Source organism: Dama dama, chromosome 20, assembly GCF_033118175.1.
Source record: "Dama dama isolate Ldn47 chromosome 20, ASM3311817v1, whole genome shotgun sequence".
NCBI lineage: Eukaryota > Metazoa > Chordata > Mammalia > Artiodactyla > Cervidae > Dama > Dama dama.
Window position 1 is genome coordinate 65,285,265 of NC_083700.1, and position 24,255 is coordinate 65,309,519.

Consider the following 24,255-nt stretch of genomic DNA (forward strand, 5'->3'; position numbering starts at 1 on the left):
GGAGACGTGTTCCAGCCAGAGGGAACAGCATAAGCGAAGTCCAGATGTGGATCGAGCCTGCTTGTTGTAGGAACAGAGGGAAAGCCAGAGAGGTGAGCGAGGGGGCTATGCGGTCGGATATCAGGTAGAGTGGAATATATACAATATATACACAAATATTTTTCTACCTAAGACCACCATGCTAAGGAGGCAGTGTGCAAATCTCTCAAGAGGCCAGAAAAGGTAGGATGAAGCGGACGTCCATCCGCGGCGCTACAAGGACACCTTTCCTCCTTGGGTAGGACCAAGTTAGACAACAGCAGGGGCTGGTCCGGGGGCCGCCCTCAGAAGAGCAACCGTCGCCCCCGGCCCGCCCTGCCAGCCCGCGCTGCACCGGCTGCGGTTACCAGCAGGCGGTGTACTGAGCGCGCCTGCAGCCGTCGCCGCCCGCCCGTCCCAGCGAGGACGAGAAAGGAGGGGACCGGAAGGAGCCGCTGGTGCTGCGGGAAGTGGCAGGAACGGGAGGCGGGGACCCACCTGGAAGCGCCCCGGCGCCGCCGTTGAGCTTCCTGCAGCGGCGGCCACCCGAGCCAGTGCCGTGGCGGGGGCGGAGAGCGGCCACGGCGACGGCGCCTCCCTGACTGGCCTGCGGCGCCCAGCCCCGCACGAAAGGTGAGCAGGCGCTCGGGGCACGTGGTGGGGGCCAGATGCGGGGGAGGGAGAATGGAGGAGGAGGGTACTCGGGGATGATCGGCTCAGGGACCCGGATTTGGAACGGAGTGCTGGGAGGGGGTGGGCTAGAGGCTGCCTCGGCGACCGCGGCGGCGGCGGAACCCCCACGTGGGGCGGGGGTGCGCGCGCACGTGTGCGCGGGCAAAAGGGGGGCGGGGGAGGGCTCTCTGGAGGCCAACGGGCGCGCGCTTGCTTAGTACCGGTCCACGTGACCGGCACGCCAAGAATCCGCTTCCACGTGACAGGCTCGGAGGCTGGCTGAGGCTGGAAGTTGCTGTGTCTCTGTAGTGCAACCGTGATCGTTGCGGGTCTTAGGGTTGTTTGCAGATTTTCATCTCCGCTGGGGGATACGAAGAGAAATATAAGGCGGAAAAGACTTCCTGCCCTTTCTCTTTTTTACACGTTCTCCTGTTTGTAAATGAAGCCCTTTTTAAGTACCGAAATACGGATTTCTCGGTACCGCCATGTTGGCTGTAGAGGAAACTCGCGAGATGCTAGGGGGTTTGTATCGCGAGATCTCTTGATTCTCGCGGGACCTTGTTGGCAGAGCAGTTGTCCTGGATGGCGGAGCCCTGGGTTCCGGGGGCCTGGGACTCGCAACTCTTTGTACAAGGCAAGTTTTTAGGGAGGGGCCTAGGGCAAGTGCCTCTTGGTGCCGGGAGACGTGCTGTGTCAGCTTTCTCTAGTCCCGAAGGGACTATACATTGACCCAGTTGAGGCAACACTATCCTCCTCCCCACCCCCCTGCGGGCGCTCCGCCACCTGCAGAAGCGACTGTACCCCTCAGCCCGGGCTCCTTCTTCCCCGCTTAGTGAGAGTTCCTGTTCCTCCCCGGTCTCACTGGAAGTCCGGAGCCGTGCTCGTAGAGACGTGACGATTCCATTGGATACCGTTCCTCTTACTTTCAGACGTTCTTGTCAGTTTTTACCGTTGTTGCCATTTTCTGAAGAATTCCAGACCTGTTAACCATTCTGTCGCTTGTTTGTTCCGCAGTAGCTTTCTCCACTGGCCCTCCTCTGACGCTTAAAATAGAGCGCGTTCCGTTTTTTCTCTGTGGGCATCATTTACTCCCATTTATTTGCTCATTGATAACTTCCTCATCACTCTACCTTACTTTGTATTTACCATAACTTTTGGCAGCATTTGGCGAGATCCTTTGTATATCAGAACAATACCCGATGACAGAATAAAACCATTCTTTTAATTTTTTGTACGTGCCTATTAACTCGTAATTAAAGATCAGTCCGTCTCCCCCCCCCCCCCCCCCCCCCAAGCAAGATTTTGATTACTGTTTTTATGAAGTTCCGTCTTTATTGTTCAGGGATGATTGTTTTAGGTTACGTATTTCAGGTAATAGTGGAACATTTTCAGTCAAATTTAAAAGCAAACTTCTCTTAAACTTTGAGTTTGGATTCAGTTTTTCCTTAAGTGAGTTTGAGGTAAGATTAGCTTTTCTCCATCGTTTTATCAAAGTGAATTTATAGCATAATTTTTTTTCGTTTTTTTTTTTTTTTTGAGTAGTCGATTTATTTAGTACTCATAGTGGTAAATTAGCAATCTAATCAGGTAATCGTAATTTTTTTTTTAAACTACAAACGTATTATTTTTCTCTGCATTTAGTACGGAGTAGAATAAAGGGTAAAATACTTCCTGGTACATATTCTATCAGGTTACCTTCCTTAGTCCTAAAATCTTTGTAACCATTCTTAGCAGTAGCTATGTATTATTCCAGATATTTTCCTTTTTTTTTTTTAACGGAGAGGAAGAAATGGAGGGGTGTTGTTTTAAGATAAACTATCACAACATTAGTAATAAGTAAAAAATTTCTTAATTTTTATTTAGTGTTACATCTTGTTTTTTGACTCATACATACATGCTTTAAAAAATAAAATTTTTTGTTTGTACAGATTTTTTTGGTATTATAGTTTTGTGAAAACATCTTGAGTGATAGCATTATTTTTACCATAGAAATTTAGTATGCTGGTAGCTCTGTACAAAAAGTCCACATGAAATAAGATTTAAAGAAATGTTTGTCACTTGAGTTTTACACACACACATCACACACATATGTGTGTATATATATATTATATAGGCTTTCCTAGTGGCTCAGTGGTAAAGAATCCACCTGCCCTTGCCTGCCAGTGCAAGAGGCACAGGTTCAATCCCTGGGTTGGGAATATCCCCTGGAAAAGGAAATGGCAATCCACTTCAGTATTCTTGCCTGGGAAATCCCATGGACAGAGGAGTCTCCTGGGCTACAGTCCATGGGGTTGCAAAAAAATCAGACATGACTTAGAACTAAACAACAAGATACATACATACATATAGATATATGTGTCATGCTGCAGGGCAAGTGGGATCTTAGTTCCCCACCAGAGATCAAATTGCTGCCGCCTGCATTGGAAGTGTGCAGATATAATCACTGGAATGCTAGGAAAGTCCCAAGTTTTATATTTTAATAGTTGTGCTGTTTATTTACATTTATATTTGTATGTTTATATCTTTTGATACTTATGTGCTGTAAATGGTTACTCAAGTGTGTGTATTGGAGTTTTCCAATTTAAAAAGTTACCAGCTTAATTAAATAGTTCTGACTGTGTACTTTAGTGAGTTCAACTGAAGAATGTAAGATAAATCAGTAGTTCATAAAACAAATGTACGTATACCAAAAGTTGCTAGGCAGCATTTTGTGATTGTTTTTTGTATTTTTCCCTCCAGACTACTAGCAGACCTGTCACATAAAAAAAATGACCACTCTTCTTGGTCGGTGTGGTTTTCTCATGTAATAGTTCAAGCAGGAATGTTGGGAATAAAAGTGTGTTGAGAGCTGTGATGTGGGAAAGAGGAAGAGGAGACGTGGGGGTGTGTATAGGTTGATGGAATGGAATTGGAGAAGTTGCAGGGAAAAGGAAGGATGGTAGAGGGCTGACAGCCATGTTCCCAAAATAGGCAGCTCCTGAGGTGGGAGCGGGCTTGGGTTGAGGAGAGTTTGGAGTCAGTGTGTGAGGCAGTTTTTTTTCCCTCTTAATTTTTTCAAACAGGTTTCAGCTCCGCCCCCCCCCCCCCCCCCCAAAATTGTTTGATATCACTTGTCTCTCCCCGCCCCCACCCCAGAAAAAAATCATCAATTGAAGTTGATGTTTAATTGAAACTCTGTGAATTCTTAACTTAGGTAAAGTCTGTCTTTCATTAAGTAACTTTTGTTGAGTACATTTTATTTTGTTAGAGCTTGGACCTTGTGAAGATGACTATGGATTCAAAGATGATAATCTTATAGTGACCTTTGCAAAGGTGTTCACACAATTTTGCTTGGGAATTGGGCCTTTGGTGTATCCAATCCTTGCAATAGTATTTTTTGCTTATTCTTAACAACTTTGTTTTATAAACTGTGTTTGGTAGCAGATCTTAGAAATTATTAGATTTCTACAGACACTAAAATATCCAAGTACTGGGTAGAAATATACTGAGAAAATTCAAGGAGAAATATATCTTAATATGATTTGAGTTTTGCTTGAGTAAAACTTAGACAACCAAGAAATTTTATTTTCTTTTTTCTCATTTATTATTGTCATAGAAGTCATCTATGAGAGCTATTGAGCTTCAGTGATCAGAGGATATTAACAAAAGTGATAATGTCCTTGAATTTTTTTTTTTGTTTAGATGACACAATGCTAATTTCCATAGACCTGTAACTTTGTAAACTTATAGTGTATTACCGATGTTACATATTAATTATATGAAGAATATACATTTAATTTTCTGTCTTTTTCTGAACCAGTGGCCAAGACAGTTTACAGGAAATTATTTGATCAGAAATATCAAGAAAGTATGTTTTAGGACTTTTTAAAAAACCTGCAATTTCATAGGAAAATTCAGTGTCAATTTAAGTACAAGTCTTTTGATTTTTTTTGTTTGTTTGTTTGGTTTTTTTTTTTTGGCCGTGCTATTCTCTTGGCAGTGAAAGAATGAAGTCCTAACCACTGTACCTCAAAGGAATGCCAGTCTTCTGATTTTTAAAGTATATGTGATATATACTGTAGTGCAAATTTCTGTAGTCAGTACTCTGATAACCACTGTAATATACATTAAAAAACACAGTATGAGTAAATATTTCCCAAGATGTCAAGTCTTGACTTCTAAAACCAAGTGTTATGGACTCTGCTATTTCATTTGAACTTGTCTTTCTCACTTTTTTGCTTCTTTTTGTTTTCATCTGTTATTTCTCAACGTAGGTAATTTTTCTCTAGTCAGAGACAAGTAAGTTGAGTAACTTTCCCCGAGGATACTATCAAACTCTTCAATTTTTATTATTTTGGAACTCCAGAGTATGTATGTTACAGTCAGTAATTAAACATTTTTTGAGTGATAGTGATTTCTTCCATTTGAAACAGCAGAGCTCTGAGGCTTCAGAATAACTGTAACCAAGTATAATAAGCCTGTGAGTTTTATTCAGGAACTACTTACTGGAATAAATAACATTTTGCACCCCAACAGAGTTGATTATCTGATTTTTTTAGCCCACAGATTACAAGATTGCAAGATAGGCCATTGGAGTTAGGCACACTGACAACTGAAATGTCATCTTATTTCAAGGCTATTGAAGAAGCTCTATTAAGTATGTGCAACTTTATTTATTTATTTATTTTTAAGTATGTGGAACTTTAAAAGGTAGTGTCATTACATGGAGACATACAGTTCTATAATTATTAACTTTTGAGGGAATCATAGTGTTGTAGAACAGGATAGCACATGGTCTGTCATAGTGATGATGTTAATCAGAAATAAACTTTATTCTATAGACTGTGTTTTAGGAACTGAATTAAGAAATTGATATCTTTTTAGAAGATTTTTTTTTTTTAGAAGATTTTTATGAGTTGTTCAGTTGCTAAGTCGTGTCTAACACTTTGCGACCCCATGAAGCACTCCAGGCTTCCCTGTCCTTCAGTATCTCCCTGAGTTTGCTCAGACTCATGTCCATTGAGTCATTGGTGCCATTCCAACCATCTCATCCTGTCACCCACTTCTCCTCTTGCCCTCAGTCTTTCCCAGCATTAGGGTCTTTTCCAATGAGTTGTCTCTTCACATCAAGTGGCCAAAGTATTGTAGCTTCAGCTTCAGCATCAGTTCTTCCAATGAATATTCAGGGTTAATTTCCTTTAGGATCGACTGGTTTGATTTTCTTGCTGTCCAAGGGACTCTCAAGAGTCTTCTTCAGCACTACAGTTCAAAAGCATCAAATTTAAGAGTAAATGTTTTCAAAGCTTTGTTAATAAATTTGTTTCAGTTTTCTAGAAAATTCACTTAGTGATAGCAAAAAGATGGTGCTGCTGTGTATGGACTTTGTTTTATTTTATTGCTTTTATCTTATTTAATATTTCAAGGGGTTACTTGCCAAGTAAGTCTTTACATTTAATATTTGATAATAGTAGTAATTAAAAAAAATAGTAGTAATTAACCAGTTGGCTAAGGACTAACACATTTGTTGATGAAAGAATTTTCAGAGCAGATAACTAGAATTTGTAATTGACCTTCTCTATGAATCAGGTGTATAGTTTTGATCCCGATGGTAACAGTGAGTCTCCATCCTTAGCACAGCTGAACGTCCTGAAGTGAGAAGTGTTTATTTCTGTTGTAGATTTTCTCTGTGGCTTTGCTTGCCTTTTCAGCCTCTTTTAGGCTTCCCTGGTAGCTCAGTTGGTGAAGAATCTGCCTGTGGTGCAGGAGACCCGGATTCGATCCCTGGGTTGGGGAAGATCCTTTGGAGAAGGAAATGGCAAACCACTCCAGTATTCTTGCCTAGAAAATTCCATGGACAGAGGATCCTGACAGGCTACAGTCCATGGGATCGCAAGAGTTGGACACAGCTTACAAGTGACTCAGTCTCTTTTAATATGTTAATTTAAACCTTATTCTCTCTTTGTTGATAATGATGGTATGTAGCACTTGATTTAGGTATTAACTGTGTACTTGTGTATGTTTTAATGATTTAGTGGCTGGTTTGGGATTTTGAATATTGGGAATTAACATAACCATATTAAATTTTTGATGTATTTATTTCATTATATAAAAATACATCTTTTATGTATTTACAGATAAAAATAATTTAATTTCATGTCCTGCTTTTAACCTAATTGTAGGTAACATTTTCCCGTTCTCACAATAAGTCTTAATATAATCATTATTGTAAATGGTTGTATGATGTTCCATGTGTAGATGTATTATTCTCCTTTTCTAATTTTTTTGCATATATAAAAAGGAATGTGAAGAACATTTGTATATAAGGTGTTTCATGCTTATAGTATCAATATTATCTCCTAGTACATTACAGATTTAATTTTTAGGTAAATTTTAAAGGCTCTTAAAACACAGTGTTGGGACATTTGTTAAAAGGATCAATTTATATTCATGTTGACATGGCTGTTGCTCTATACCTCAACATTAAATATTATTTAAAAATGTAATAGGGATAAGTCATATTATACCACTTTTTTCCTTAAATTACTACTTAGGTGAAACATGCTTAATAGATACATTTCTTCTGTGAGTTTTTCAGATAAACAGAATTTTAAAATTAATGTAACCAAATCATTGACCTAATTTTGTTTTACTTCTAATCTTATGAAAGTCTTCCTTCTCTGAAAATGTAATAAATAAATTATACTGATTTTAATACTATTTATTTTAGTTTTAGTAACTTCAATTTAAGTAAATTTACTTTTTCAACTGGCATTGGTGTGAAGTGAGAATGTAAATTTTTTCTGGAAATCGATAATTGTTTAGTCTATTTACTAAATAGTTTTTCTTTGTTTTGCTATGTTTCATTTTTTGCTTATTAGTATTGCTTTTTAAATGATTCTTACAACGTGTTTAATATCTTTTGCCCTGGCCTCTTTATTGTATTTGTTTTCTTAGTTTTTCAAAGCAGTTTATGATTTGAGGATAATAAAAGCTCATTTTGTACAAAACAATGTTTTATAATTCTTTTTCTTGTCAACCAAAATTAGAAATATTCTTTTTCTGTTTATCAGAATTTAGTAGGATTAAATGAAGCAATTTCTTCTTTCTTGGCGAGATAAAATATGAAACTGCTTTGCTTCCGTGTGGCTCAGATGGTTAAAGAATCTGCCTGCAATGTGGAGATCTGGGTTCAATCCTGGGTTGGGACAGTCCCCTGGAGGAGGGCATGGCAACTCACTCCAGTATTCTTGAGGGGAGAATCACCATGGGCAGACAGAGGAGGTTGGCAGGCTACAGTCCATCCAGTTGCAAAACGTTGGGCACAGACCGAGTGACTGAGCAATATTAGCACTAAGGGTACAAGAAGCTGCAAAGAGAAAAACTACTTGGATAGATTTTGTGGAATTAGAGAAGTAAACTTCTCCAGTCAACAATTAGGATGTGTACTTCAGGTATTTTCCTTATTATATCGTAGTGCACAGCTTGATATCTTAGCCTTCTAAAATATTTAATTAAAAAAATGCTCAATAGCCATTATGAGTTCCTTTCTTTTTCAGCTGTTAATGGCATGGCAATATGCATTTACTGAAGTTAAATAAAATCTAAGAAATTGCATGTGAGCATTAGTGAGGGCATCCATGCCAAGGAGAACTTTTAAAATATATTTAAAATTCTTTTGTTTACGAAGGTGTGGTTTGTTTTTTCCTTTATGGAATAATTAAGATAAGCAAATACTTTTTTTAAAAAAATGAGATTGTTATGCTTATTTATATTTTAAAGCTGTAATGTTCCAAAGCTATTGTATTATTAAATATTTACTAGCATTTTCTTTTGCCTTTAGATTGCAGTGGTTACATAAATGCTAGGAAGGAAAAACAGATTAACATTGTAAGTGTGAAAATATAAATATTTGAAAACAGTATGTCCTGTGCTTGGGCGTTATATAAGGAGAATTGCAGGTGAGGAACCTGATGTGGTATTTCCTTAGAGTTTGGATTGGGATGAGATTTATAGGGATTGAATATAATTTATACCTTTTTATTTCTACCAGAATTCTGCCACCCTGCCTAATGGATGAGTTGGGTTTTCTTTTCTTTATTTTTTTTTGAGTTGGGTTTTCAAAATGGCGCTGAAGTGGTCCAGGAATAGCAGTTGTTAAAAATTGTGTTCAGGCACTCACTTACCTCATTACTAGAAACTTTTTTTTTTCTTTTTTTTTAAATTGGACAGATGTTTAAGGAAAGTAGATACTGCAGTTCATATACACTTTTCCATTAGAAGCAGATTTATGTGTTTCATAGAGTGACATTTAGCTTGGCTGTATTATAAAGGGAGGAACCAAGATTTTTTCCTCCTGAAAAAGGTGTGTATGTGTGTGTATCTGTGTGAGATTTATCCACTGATAGCCCCTGAGGAGCTTTGTAATACTTCTCTGCATTTAATCTCTACTCCCCACCCCAAACCTATAATTCTTAATCTGAATGGTCTCCACTAAACTTTAATTTTTAATGTCTTTGTAGAAATATGTTTTATTTCCTGAGGGAGAAATTTCCTTTTTTTCCCTCTCTGCTTTTAAAAAAAGTAAATATGATTATCATATTAATATACATAGAAAGTTCTTGTAAGTGTTCAGTTTAGTGAATTTTCACAGTGTGAACATAGAACTGTGTAATCATTACTGAGAAATGAAGCGTTATCAAAACCCCAGAAACTGTCTTGTGCTGTATTCTGGTTATTAATTCCCCAGGCCTGTAGGAAATCACTATTTTGATATCTAGTACCACAGAATAATTTTGTCTGGTTTTGAACTTTAACTCTTTTTGTAAGCATTAATGCATTTTTATCCTGTTTTGATATGAGTAACCTGAGAAATCCTAGAACTTGATCTAGGTTATACTACCTGAACATCTGAACACTTTTACTTAGACGTTTTTCTCATGGCATTCAGAGTTTTCAGAAACTAGAGGGGGACATCAAAGAAATGCCTTCTTTGCTTTCTGATTGTATGCTAGACCCTGATTGTGTTTAAATATTATTTGAGCAAGCAGGATACTTTTAATTTCTGTCATTGATGGCCTTCAAGGATACCTCAGCTGTTCCCCCCCTCTGCCCCAACTTAGAAGTTTTGTTTTGAAAACTTTGGTATAGCATTCCTGACCAGCTAAATAGCTTTTTGGACTTTTATCCTATGACTTGGCAGCTTTCTTTTCATTCTTCAAATTCCTTTCAAGCAGTGATTCTTATTCTGATTTTTATGACAACTACCCTGTGGTATCTTCTTATTTCAAAGAATGTGAATTCCCACTCTTTCCTTCCCCTCCCCTCTCATAGAAAGTCTCAATTTAAGTTTGTCATTTTACTTTTAAAATATTTTATTTCATATTTATGATGAACAGTATAACATTGTGATGTGCAGATCATAAATCAAGTTATAGGCTACTAAAAAAACTGAGAGTCAGTTATACCTAGTTAACATCCCCTTTCAGGCTGGTTTCAAGTGTAAGTGCAACTTTCTTAAATGGAATTCTCCTTTTGTACTTTATTTTCTACCCTTCCATTTCACTTTTTTCATTTGAAAAGAAGGCATAGAAAGATTTATTACTGTGGTCCTGCACATATTTTTCTTTCATGTAAGTCCCATTGTTAGCACGGAAGATAGATTTAATTTCCTTTATAAATGAATTTTGCTTATTGTCATTCAGTAATTGTTAGGACCAGAATATCATAAATGTCCTGTAGCTGTGGAAATTAGATTTTTTTTTTCAAGAATAATTTTAAGAGTAACATTTTATACCCTAGTACTCTTTCATTTGCTGAGCTTTTGTGAAAATTAAATGTTATGCAAAAACTTAATTTCTAAAAAAATTTCTTTTTGGCCTGGAGATTTAAATTTAAAACGTTGACTTTGGGCATCATGTTATAGGATGGTATCTCACGAAGAGTGAAGGAGAAAGTAACTGGCGTTTGTAAAGATTATAGAGTTACCACTAAATTTGAATAAATGCTTATTTCTAGTTTGGTCTAAGGCATGTTTATGGGTAGGTACTTTTCTTTCTATAGTTGGCAAAATTTCATGAAGGAAAGTTTGATTTGTTTGTAACTACTGTAAAGCAGTGGCTCTCAAACTTTAGCATATATCATAATCGCCTGGAAGTTTTGTTTTTCTTCTTTAAAAGCGATACATGGCTGGGTTCAACCCCAAGAGTGTCAGATTTAATAGATTAGGATATCACACTTTGAGAACCAATACTAGGTTATAGTAAGGGCACCTGCATTTAATTTTTTATATAAAATTAAAATATTTGGACAAATTTTGTTCAATAAAACATTTATTAAATAAATATACTCTGAATGGAGGCAAAAAGAACCTGTGAAAGTATTTTGGCTGAACTATTACTGTCGTTGTTATTGTTTAGTTGCTAAGTTGTGACCGGCTCTTGCGACCTGTGGGTTGTAGCCTGCCAGGCTCCTCTGTCCATGGGCTTGTCCCAGGCAAGAATACTGGAGTAGGTTGCATTCTCTTCTCTAGGGAATCTTCCTGACCCAGGAAACAAACCTTGTCTCCTGCTTGGCAGGCGGATTCTTCACTGCTGAGCCACCAGAGAAGCTCTTATTATTATAAAAGTAATACCTACTTAAAATTATTGAACATTTGCCGTGTGCTAGATCCATGTAAATATTGTATTCATTATCATTTATACCTCACAACTACCTTGTAATGATGTTTACTGTTATCCTCATTCTACAACTGAGCAAATTGAACCTGAGAGGTTAAATATCTTGCTTAGTGTCACAGAGGCATTGTTCTAGCTCCACTGTATATATTCTAATGAATTTTTTTTGTATTACATTTTACAGTGACATTTGAGTTTTCTTCTAGGTCTTATATTCAAGGACTGTTTTTGCTAAAACTGTTCTATACACAAAAGCAGAACTGGATGTAGTGGTGATTTGAACACTTTTGACTTTTAAAAATAGAAATCACTTATTCATCAAGGTGTTATTTATCCAAACTCTTTGTTCCCTTATACATTTTGTTTTGTGTAAAGTTTTAGTAAGGCAGCTCTTACATGGTTAGTGTTTCATTTAAAATTTTGCACAGTGGTAAATTCATATACTTAAGAATTGTATTGGTTTATTAAAGAGAATCACAAGTGTAGTTCAGTACTTAAGAGTCCCCAAGGTACTTGAAACTATGCTTGGGGTTCATTTCAAGTAAGCATGCATATTTCCAGAATAATAAATCTAAATGATGATGTTAATTTCGAGGTACTAATATAAGAAAGGAACATTCTGGTTACTTTTTTATAACAGCTTATTTTGGGAGGATTTCTGAGTTATATTCTTTTTAAGAGTATAGTTCAGGGATTTTTAGTAAATTTACACTGTTGTGCAACTATTTCCACAGTCCAATTTTAGAACATTTACATCAATCCAAAAAGATTTCTTTTTCCTTTTTTGTCAGTGTCACTTTCAGCTTATTTATTACTGATTTTTAAAACATCAGTGGGTACATTTTAGAAGTCCTTTAATATGGCACTGTACTACAGCTTAGTAGTAGAAACTATTTATAAACCTTAATACCTAAATCTTTTTTTTAATTAAACTTCCTTTTACAAAATAGAAAAAAATATTAGCCTTCTAGCTCTTAGTTTCTGTTTGCTCAGATCAGTTTACCTGATTGTCAGGATTTAAAGTGATGTGAATGGTAGTGTTTTGGCCTGGGAAACATTCTTTCATTCACTTAATTGGCTATTCGCAATCTAATGTATGAAGAGGGAAAGAGGAGAAGAGAAAGAGAAGATAATTAAGAGAAACTATAGTTCCATAATGATATTGACAAATTTGTACCAAGTTCTGTTTGGTGGTTGCTTGATTTCTGGAAAACTATGGTGAGTGTTTCTGTTGTCTTGATCTGCATTACTCACAAGAATGACAGTTTTTTCTTTTTTTTAAAAAAAGGCCTTTTCTGTATGTGTTTTAAGAATTTTAAGAATTTTGAGGATGAATGAGTAGCGCATTACACTGAATACGGTAGTTCAGCTACCTGATGTTTTATGTCTCTCTAACCCTGGGTTTTTATGATTGCATATAAGATTCTTTTATCACAAAAATGCCTGAAAATTGCATTTGGTGTGCTGTGATGGGATTCTTACTTTTAATTAAGTGGACTAATTAAACAGTGCATTAATAATAAAGATTATCAGAACTTTTGATTATTTGCTGGCAGTTTAGTCTCCTGAAAGCTGTAGAGGTTTCCTGGTATGAAATTGATTCTGACCAACAAGGGAAAATAGTGAGGTACATATGGAATTAACTATTACTGAACATTTGTTTTTGGGCAAGTGAATGCGTTTTATAGTCTCTCTGTGTTGTACCAAAAAGAACATGGGATTGGAATCAGATGGACCTAGATTTTAAATCCTGGCTCTAGCACTTAGGAACTCCGTGACTTTATGCAAGTAGCTTGTATCTAAGCCCTTGATTTCCTCAATATAAGTGATGTAGTACCTTAGATTTGCATATAAAGTATATATAACTTGATATAAGATAAAGTGAAAGTATTAGTCACTCGGTCATGTCTTAACTCCTGCAACCCCATGGACTGTAGCTCTTCTGTCCTGGCTCTTCTGTCTGTGGAGTTTTCCAGGTTAGGATTCTGGAGTGGATTGCCATTCCCTTTTTCAGGAGATCTTTCGGACCCAGGGATTGAACCCAGGTCTCCTGCGTTGCAAGGAGTTTTTTTACCATCTGAGCTGCTAAACAACTTGATATAAGATAGGTGTTCTGTAAATGCTATTTGTTATTTATTGATGTCAAAGTAGAGGCTTACAGAAGTTTGTTACATGGCTAGTAAGTGACAAATATCTGTCTGATTTCAAAGCCCATGCTTTTCCAAAATACACTATTCTTTGTCTCAAAGATAGAAATGGAAATCATGGTAACCAAATATTAGTGCCTGTGTTACTTTGGATTTTAAGTTATTAGTTAGGAATTCATAGAAAAGTGAGTTTCAAAAAGTTCAGAAAAAAGAGTGACCACTATGGTATAAACAATCAGTATGGATGTGAGAGTTGGACTGTGAAGAAAGCTGAGTGCCAAAAAATTGATGCTTTTGAACTGTGGTGTTGGAGAAGACTCTTGAGAGTCCCTTAGACTGCAAGGAGATCCAACCAGTCCATCCTAAAGGAGATCAGACCTGGATGTTCATTGGAAGGACTGATGCTGAGGCTGAAACTCCAATACTTTGGCCACCTCATGCGAAGAGTTGACTCATTGGAAAAGACCCTGATGCTGGGAGGGATTGGGGGCAGGAGGAGAAGGGGACGACAGAGGATGAGATGGCTGGATGGCATCACCGACTCGATGGACATGAGTTTGAGTAAACTCTGGGAGTTTGTGATGGACAGGGAGGCCTGGTGTGCTGCGATTCATGGGGTCGCAAAGAGTGGGACAGGACTGAGCAACTGAACTGAACTGAACTGAAAAATGAAACATTTTAAATAATGAAACATGTTATTAAAGTTACACAAAATTTCCAGAGGTGAGGAAAGTGTATGAGTCATCCAGAGAAAATATTGTCACTTCCACATTAAGTAATTTCTAATGAACTTCAAAAGAAAACGTATCAAGAATTCCCATAATACTAATAGTATATAACTGATGGTTAATACAGAAATGTGTCAGAAAGAATGTGGGGAGGCTCGAGCTCTGAATTAGTTGAAGTTAACAAAAAATGTATAAGACAGCAAGAAGGACTTTAGCTAAATTTAGAGCAAGATCAGTAGGGAAGAGGTCCATTGATTGAGGAGATAATATTAAATAATGACAACTACTCAAGTCCTATTTTATTTCTCTTATATCTAGGAGAATGACTTTCATACTGGAAAGGAGACAACCTTGTTTAAAGAGGAAACTATTCTATGATTATTATGGGTTGAACAGATTTCAGTTCAGTTCAGTCACTCAGTCGTGTCCGACTCTTTGCGACCTTGTGGACTGCAGCACCCAGGCCTCCCTGCCCATCACCAGCTCCTGGAATTCACTCAAACTCATGTCCATTGAGTTGGTGATGCCATCCAACCATCTCATCCTCTGTCGTCTCCTTCTCCTCCCACCTTCAGTCTTTCCTAGCATCAGGGTCTTTTCCAGTGAGTCAGTTCTTTGCATCAGGTGGCCAAAGTGTTGGAGTTTCAGCTTCAGCATCAGTCCTTCCAATGAATATTCAGGACTGATTTCCTTTAGGATAGACTGGTTAGATCTTGCAGTCTAAGGGACTCTCAAGAGTCTTCTCCAACATCACAGTTCAAAAGCATCACTTCTTCGGCGCTTAGCTTTCTTTATAGTCCAACTCTCACATCCATACATGACTACTGAAAAAACCATAGCCTTGACTAGACAGACCTTTGTTGGCAGAGTAATGCCTCTGCTTTTTAATATGCTGTCTAGGTTGGTCATAACTTTCCTTCCAAGGAGCAAGCGTCTTTTAATTTCATGGCTGCACTCACCATTTGCAGTGATTTTGGAGCCCCCAAAAATAAAGTCTGTCACTGTTTCCCCATCTATTTGCTGTGAAGTGATGGTTCCATATGCCATGATCTTAGTTTTCTGAATGTTGAGCTTTAAGCCAATTTTTTTTCACTCTTCTCTTTCACTTTCATCAAGAGGCTCTTTAGTTCTTCTTTGCTTCCTGCTATAAGTGTGGTGTCATATGCATATCTAAGTTTATTGATATTTCTCCCAGCAATCTTGATTCCAGCTTGTGCCTCATCCAGCTCAGCATTTCTGATGATGTACTCTACATATGAGTTAAATAAGCAGGGTGACAGTATACAGCCTTGACGTACTCCTTCCCCAATTTGGAACCAGTCTGTTGTTCCACATTTGGTTCTAACTGTTGCTTCTTGACCTGCTTACAGATTTCTTAGGAGGCAGGTCAGGTGGTCTGGTATTCCTATCTCTAACAGATTAAATCTCCCTTAAAACACCTTTTTGTACTTTTGTACTTTTTGGTTGCACTGCAGGGCTTGTGGGATGTTGCTTGAAACAACAAAACTATTCCCTTAAGTGACTTTCTAAACTTGAAAGTAAACTAAAATGGAAAACTACTAAAATTAAGCAGTTCCCTGAATAGGGATTGAACTCAGCTCCAAGGCAGTCAAAGTGTGGAGTCCTAACCACTGGACTGGCAGGCAATTCCAGTACTTTTTTCTCTTTTCCTGTAATACACTTACACATTTGCATGCCTTTGGTTCACATGTCACTTGGTCTAGAGATGTTTTCCTTGATGAAGGAGTTTCCAAGGGCCATCATTTACATAGACTTTGCTGTGATTGATGCTTACAGATATGGCCCTCTTTACACCAAATAAAATAACACTTCCTTCTTTCACTTTCCCTGGTTTATTTTTCTTCACAGTAATTACCATACTTGATCTTTATTCTTTGCCTCTTTTTATTAAAATATAAGATCCACGAAGGTTGAAATTATGTTTTGTTCATTGATTTAATTCTCAGCTTAAACAGTGCCTAGCTTATGGCGGCTGGTCAGTGATAATTTGTTGAATGAATAAGTTTATATTGTAAAGTACGTGGGGGAACAGTGTTGAGCAATGGGAAAATGCTCTTTGAATGTTAGCTGTTAATAGTGATAATGCTGCTTAACTTAATTACATTCTTTGTATTTACACATATACTAGATTTCATTTATTTTTTAACACATTACATACCTTACAGAGTAAATGTAAAATTTCAACAAGCAGGTTTTTCCTGGATATGTAAAACTGTTAATATTAATAAATGAAACTTGGTAAATATAGTGAGTCATAATTTCTCTTAAACATTCCAATATTGTTTGTTAACCAAACCAAATACTTTTATACTGTTAAAAGTCATAAGGTTGAAGTCAGTTACCTTTGTAAATTTTAAAGACTGTCAGATTCTAAAATGTTAAAGTTCTCTTAAGCATTATACAAACTTCAAGAAAAAAAATCATTTTAAACTTAACATGAAATACTGATACCATGGGTTGATATACTTAATTTTGCAGGCATGCTCAGTCACTAAGTTGTGTCTAACTCTTTGCAATCCCATGGACTGTAACCTGCCAGACTCCTCTGTCCATGGGATTTCCCAGGCAGTAGTACTGGAGTGGGTTGCTGTTTCCTTCTGCAGGGTATCTTCCCGACCCAGGGATCAAACTGGATCCTCCTGCATTGGCTGGCAGATTTTTTACCATTGAGTCATCAGTGAAGTCCATGTTTAATTTTAGTAGTATTCAATTTTAATTCACTTTAAAGTTTAGAGAGTCACTTTAGGGAATAATTTTGTTGTTTCAAGCAAGTTGAATTTCTGTGACACATTGATGAGCACAGACCAGTTACCATCTCTTGACTGGCTGGTTATCAGCCTGACTTTAATTGACTTTGGAAGCTGCATTTGTCCAGGTGGTTTTTCTCATTCCACATATGGACTCATCGAACCTTTAACAAAAGTGGTCCATATAATAGCAGCGGAGCTCCAAGAGGATGCCTTTTGGTTTCTTCTGAATTCAATTTACGGCTTTTTGTAGCGACCTTTTAACTCCATTGTTTGATCAAGTTCTTTCTGTAAACCCCACCCAGATTGTTTACTACTTCATTGGATTCCAAAAATTCATTTTTCTACCTGTCTGGCTAATGCCACAGGTTTTAGATCATTTAAGTGATAAAAAGGAACTGAGAGAAATGTTGATAGTGTTTGTTAATTTGTGGTGAATCGGAGTATGCCAGAAAGTTAGGAACAGACATGAAGTCTTAATTTAAAAAGAAAACAGTAGTTTTGGAAATAATTTTTTAATTCTTGGAGGTGAGGTAGAGAAATAGGCTGGTTCATCAGCATTAAGAACATTGAATTAATAGGTAAATAAGCTTTCTTAAACACTTTTAAAAAGGGATTTATGTCAAACTTAGAGATGTATCTAAAAAGATTTTTTTTTTTGTCCTTGTCTGTTTTAATATTTTTATTAATACTTTGTATAAATACACAGTTGTACTTATTTTCTGAACAACTCAACTGTAAGGATAGATGACTAAAAGTAGCTTTCAAAATTTTGTGTACAATCAGAAACAGGAACCTGTAGTGTGAGTTGCTTAAAAGTGAAGAAGTTTTGGAAGAGTATGGAATTCAATTGAAAAAGTTCTGTGAGTAGAATTTTATTTAATTCACCAATTTTAAGGCACTGTACTGGAGAATAAAACATGAGTTGCACTGTTCCCTCAAAGAGACTGTAATCAAAGAATATAGACATATCAAATTGTACATTGTAAATTCTATAATAGAAGATTATTAAGTGTTACGGGAACAGAAGAAAGAGTGGTTAATTCTGGTGGATCATTGAATTGGGCTTGGAGGAAGAAGCGTTTTCTAGGAATTGATGATAGAACATCATTGTGGTGTTTTTTATTTGTTCTTTTAATCAGGGACTGGAAGATCTGTCAGGGTTCTATTTATTAAGACATATATTTTGTGAACAGATTAAATAATACATTGGGATGGGAGACTGATAGACTATTACAGTTGTTTAAATGGGATGATGATGGCCTGACTTGGAGCAATAACAGTAGGACAGAAACAGTAGAAAGTTTTTGTCAAGACATTTCAGAAGCAGAATAAGTAGGGTTTATTGATTGTATACTGGTGGGAAAGGGAAAGAGTTAAGATGTTAAGTTTTTTAGTTTGGGTGATATATGTCCTTTAGATGGTTGACATAGGGAGGAGATAAGTTTTTTGGTGGTAGGAAGAAAATGACTAGGGATTTCTACTTGTTGAATACAAACTACTTTTGGGACATCTAGATTGGGAACTCACAATATGCCAGTCTGAAGTTTTGGGTGGTGTAGAAATACAATAGATGAAAATCGTCTGAGAGAGTTTAATTTTACCTGTAGAGAGAGGATTAGAAAGGGACACATTCATTTTGTGGGGAGCAGACAGGAGTCACAATGTGTGAGAAAATGGAGGGGAAAGTCTTGGAAAGCGTATCTCAGAGGTAGGCAGAAAACTAGAAGGAAGGAGGAGGAGAAATGGAAGGAGGAAGAGAAATGATGACTTGATGTAAAAACTTCAAGGAGATTTAAATGGTGTGGCCACTGAAAATAGAAACCTTTTCAGTTGGGGAAAGAACTAGCCTGATTTGATAGAGAGTTTAGTAGTTTGGTCTTGCATAATCTGAGAGATCCAACAGTGTGAGTTTAAAAAAGAGAAAAACAAATGAGGCACCAAGCTGCGTTAATAGGGTTCTCTGCATAGTAAGGGGCATAAAATGTCCTCCCTGTTGGTTGGCCTGTGTTTGCAGTGTGGGCCTTGTCTCTAGAAGCTGCATTTTAAGTGAAAAATCGGATGTGTTTAGAGGAGGGTAACCAGATGATGCTAAGTATCTGAGGACCTTTGAAGAAATTCATAGTGCTTAATGTGGAGAAGGCCTGACTTGGAAGGAATGAGTATAGAATGGGAGGGGACAGCTATATTCAGGTAATGGAAGCCTGTAATGAATAATTTCATAGAGTGGAACTAGACCCAGGTATACTACCAGACTTTTCCCCTTAACTGGGATATTATCTTATATAATTACAATTACAGTAATCAAAATCAGGAAATTTCACATTAATTTATAGTTGATAATCAGATTTTGTTGATTATCCTAATAACTACTTTCATAGTTTTAAAATCAAGTATCATGCATTATATTTAATTATTCTTTCTCTAGACTCCTTTAATCTGAAAACAGTTCCTTGAATTTCTTGACCTTGATACTTTTCCTCGAATTTCTTGACCTTGATACTTTGGAAGAGTTTGGGCCAGGCATTTTGTTGGATGTACCTCAATATGTGTTTCTGATGTTTCACTTTGTTTAGGTTCGGTCTATGTACACTGATAACCTTCAGTTCCAGTCTTTGCAGTGTGTATTCCAGTTTTCCACCATGACATATTTGTAACTCTTTTCTAATAAAAGTAATTTAAAGTTAAAAGATTTTTTTTTTTTTTTTTTTGGTGTCATGTTTAAAAATACTCTGTTAACAATTTGAACTGCTCAAAAATGGAAAAAGAGGGACTTCCTTGGTGGTCTAGTGGTTAAGACTGTATACTCCCAATGAAGGGGCATGGCTCCTCTTCAGGATCCCACATGCTGCATGGCACAGCTTAAAAAAAAAAAAAAAAATTGGAGAAGGGGATATCTTACGTTTAGAAAGTCCCCCGATGTAGACAAAGGAAACTTGACAACATTCCACAATGATCTCATTGTATTCATATGATAATTATTAAGACTGGTAAGCTTTCCCCTTTTGTAGAAGAGAAATGTAACCAATCTCTCCTCAGAGCATTGTAGTTTTGTTACCAAGTATTTAACTACAAAGTCCATATTCATTTTCCTCCTAAGTGTCAGAAAAGCTGTTAGAGTGTATCTTCAGGGCTAAATAACATCTGAGGATATTTTCAGTCCTTATGTTGAAACTGATTTGTTTGTGTGTGTGCCATTGTTAATTGCATACTTTTCTGGGTGATTTTTATGAAGGAGTTACAGAGAAATTTTTTTTTCTGAAGTTAAAACGATGCTCGATCATTGATGACAAATGGGTAGCAAAGTGTGCTTAGAGTATGTAAGGAATTTGACTTCATGAATCTTCCCAGAAAAATTTTTATAAATAAAAAATAAGTTTTGTTTTTGTTGTGTGTTTACAAATATGATTCCTATTAGAACAACTATTATTAGGCAAAAATTGGGAGAAATGGAGATTAGCCCAGAATGACTGAAAACCTGGACTTGATCATAATGATTAGTGTAAAGAAGCACAATTGTTGAGCTCGAAAATGATGGTATAGAAGTAATTATGGCCTATGAGACATACGCTTCACATGCTAGAAAATGAAATGTGCCTCCTCATTATTATTGGTCCTTATTGATATACCTCTACTGTAAATTTATCTTTCTAGCTTCTCATTAACAATACTGTTAATTTCAGATGTAGTATAAGCTTTTGCAAAACCTTTTTGTTGAAGTATAACATATACATGAAAAACACATCCTCACTGGATGTAAAGCACAGTGAACTTCCAGAAACTGAACCAGCAACTAGATCAAGAAAGAGAACATTAGCAGTACCTTTCTACCTCCCCATCCCAAGGGTAACCTTTTTTCTTGACATCACCTAATAGTATAATTGCCTAGTGGCTCACTGGTAAAGAATCTATCTGCAATGCAGAAGATGTGGAACATGAGTTCGATCCCTGGGTAAGGAAGATTTCCTGGAGGAGGAAATGGCAACCCACATCAGTATTCTTGCCTGGAAAATTCCATGGATGGAGGAGCCTGGCAGTCCATGGGGTGGCAAACGAGTCGGACATGACTGGGTGATTAAACAGCAACAAATGCTATACATTAGTTCCACTGATTTGAACTTTATGTAAGTGATGTCATGTAACCTTAATTTTTGAAATAGTTTGAACCTGCATATTTTTACTCTTTTTGTTATGAAATTAAAGAATCATAAAAGTTTTATTTTTTAACTTCTGGGAAAAGATTGTCTTTTGTGTTTGTGTAGTTAGTTGGTGTCTGCACTGACTTTTCCATCAATTTATGGAAATCTCCATAGCTCTGTGTGGTGAAGATTATGCTGACATTTCTGGAAAAATGAACAAAAATTAGATTAATTTATTTCTCCTGGATAAAAATTAATGAAACATTTAAAAATCATTGAAAATGATTTAGTTACATTGTTGTTAAGTTGCTCAGTTGTGCCCTAACTTGTAACCCCATGGACTGTAGCACGCTAGGCTTCCCTGTCCTTCACCATCGCCCAGAGTTTGCTCAGATTCGTGTCCATTGAGTTGGTGATACCATCCAACCATCTTACCCTCTGTCGTCCCCTTCTCCTCCTGCCTTCAATCTCTCCCAGCATCAGGGTCTTCTCCAGTGAGTTGGCTCTTCTCATCAGGTGGCCAAAGTATTGGAGCTTCAGCTTCAGCATCAGTTCTTCCAGTGAATATTCAGGGTTGATTTCCTTTTGGATTGACTAGTTTAATCTCCTTGCGGTTCAAGGGCCTCTCAAGAGTCTTCTCCAGCACCACAGTGCAAAGGCATCAATTTTTTGGCACTCAGCGTTTTTTATTGCCCTGCTCTCATATCTGTACATGACTACTGGAAAAAGCACAGCTTTAGGCAAAGTAATGTCTCTGCTTTTTAATATGCTGTCTAGGTTTGTCATAGCTTTTCTTCTAAGGAGCAAGCGTCTTTTAATTTCATGGCTGCAGTCACCATCTGCAGTGATCTTGGAGCCCAAGAAAATAAAGTCTGTCACTGTTTCCACTGTTTCCTCATCTATTTTCCAGGAAGTGATGGGACCAGATGCCTTGATCTTAGTTTTTTGAATGTTGAGTTTTAAGCCAGCTTTTTCACTCTCCTCTTTCACTTTCATCAAGAGGCTCTTTAGTTCCTCTTCACTTTCTGCCATAAGGGTGGTGTCATCTGCATATCTGAGGTTATTGATATTTCTCCTGGCAGCCTTGACTCCAGCTCGTGCTTCCTCCAGCTCGGTGTTTCTCATGATGTACTCTGCATATAGGTTAAATGAGCAGGGTGATGACATACTCCTTTCCCAATTTGGAACCAGTCTGTTCCTTGTTTGGTTCTAACTGTTGATTCTTGACCTGCATACAGATTTCTCAGGAGGCAGGTAAGGTGGTCTGGTATTCCCATCTCTTTAAGAATTTTCCACAGTTTGTTGTGGAAAACCATAGCTTTGACTATACAGACCTTTGTTGGCAAAGTGATATCTCTGGTTTTTGATATGCTGTCTAGGTATGTCATGGCTTTCCTTCCAGGGAGCAAGCGTCTTTTAATTTCATGGCTGCAGTCACCATCTGCAGTGATTTTGGAGTCCAAGAAAATAGAAGTCTGTCACTCTTTCCATTGTTTCCCCATCTATTTGCTGTGAAGTGATCGGATGCCATGATCAGCAGAGTTTTAATTTGGAATATCCAATTTACATGTTTTCTGTAAGAGTTCGATCTACTAATTGGGAAAAGGGGTATTATTGTAGAAAGAAGATATAAAAAGATAAAGGAGTTTAATGTGATTCCAGTGCAGACCCATCTCTAGGTTTTTATTGTTCAGTTGCTAAGTTGTCTCTGACTCTTTGTGACTCCATGGACTGCAACATGCTGGGCTCCCCTGTTCTTGACTGTGTCTCGGAGTTTGCTCAATTCATGTCCATTGAGTCATTGATGCTATCTAACCATCTCACCCTCTGCCATCCCCTTCTCTTCCTGCCCTCAATCTTTCCTAGCATCAGGGTCTTTTCCAGTGAGTCGGCTCTTCACATCAGGTGGCCCAAGTATTGGAGCTTCAGCATCAGTCCTTCCAATGAATATTCAGGGTTGATTTCCTTTAGGATTGACTACTTGGATCTCCTTACTGTCCAAGGGACTCTCAAGAGTCTTCTCTAGCACCACAATTTGAAAGCATCAATTCTTCAGTGCTCAAGTGCTCAAGGCTTTCTGGTCCAACTCTCACTTCCATACATGACTACCGGAAAAGCCATAGCTTTGACTAGATGGACCTTTGTCTGCAAAGTGATGTCTCTGCTTTATAATACGCTGTCTAGGTTTGTCATAGCTTTTCTTCCAAGGAGCAAGCACCTTTTAATTTCATGCTGCAGTCACCATCTGGCAGTGATTTGGGAGCCCAAGAAAGTAAAATCAGTCACTGCTTCCACTTTCCCCATCTATTTGCCATGAAGTGATTGGACTGGATGCCGTGATCTTCATTTTTTGAATTTTTGAGTGTTGTGTTTTAAGCCACCTTTTTCATTTTCCTTTCATTCACCTTCATCAAGAGGCTCTTTAGTTTCTCTTTGCTTTCTGCCATAAGTGTGGTATCAACTGCCTATCTGAGGTTGTTGATATTTCTCCTGGCAATCTTGACTCCAGCTTGATCTTCATCCAGCCTGGCATTTCGCATGATATACTGTATATAAGTTAAATAAACAGGGTGACCATATACAGCATTGATCTGCTCCTTTCCCAGTTTGGAACCAGTCTGTTGTTGCAAATCTGGTTCTAACTGTTGCTCTTGAATCGAATACAGGTTTCTCAGGAGGCAGATAAAAGTCTTCTGGTATTCCCGTCTCTTGAAGAATTTTCCACAGTTTGTTGTGATCCACACAGTCAAAGACATTAGCGTAGTTAATGAAGCAGAAGTAGGATGTTTTTCTGGAATTCTCTTGCTTTCTCTATGATACAGTGAATATAAGCAATTTGATCTGTGGTTCCTCTACCTTTTCTAAACCCAGTTTGTACATCTGGAAGTTCTCAGTTCACATACTGCTGAAGGCTAGCTTGAAGGATTTTGAGCATAACCTTGCTAGCATATGAAATGAGTGCCGTTGTGTGGTAGTTTGAAGGTTCTTTGGCATTGCCCTTCTTTGGAATTAGAATGAAAGCTGACCTTTTCTAGTCCTGTGACCACTGCTGAGTTTTCCAAATTTGCTGGCATACTCTGTGCAGCATTTTAACAGCATCATCTTTTAGAATTTGAAATAACTCAGCTGGA

General features: G+C 37.5%; 1 protein-coding gene across 5 annotated transcripts in view; it reads left to right on the top strand.

Moving 5' to 3' along the window:
* Nucleotides 1-502: 502 nt before the first annotated feature.
* The window catches only part of ZZZ3 (zinc finger ZZ-type containing 3), a 118,144-nt gene continuing 94,391 nt past the window's right edge, over nt 503-24,255 (top strand). For 2 of the 5 annotated variants that reach the window (XM_061121590.1, XM_061121592.1), the window contains exon 1: nt 504-651. The gene's annotated coding sequence lies outside the window, so the exon portion shown is untranslated. Of the gene's footprint in view, nt 652-5,228; nt 5,327-24,255 lie in introns of those variants that run through there. The other 3 variants (XM_061121593.1, XM_061121594.1, XM_061121591.1) reach the window with 3 other exon arrangements.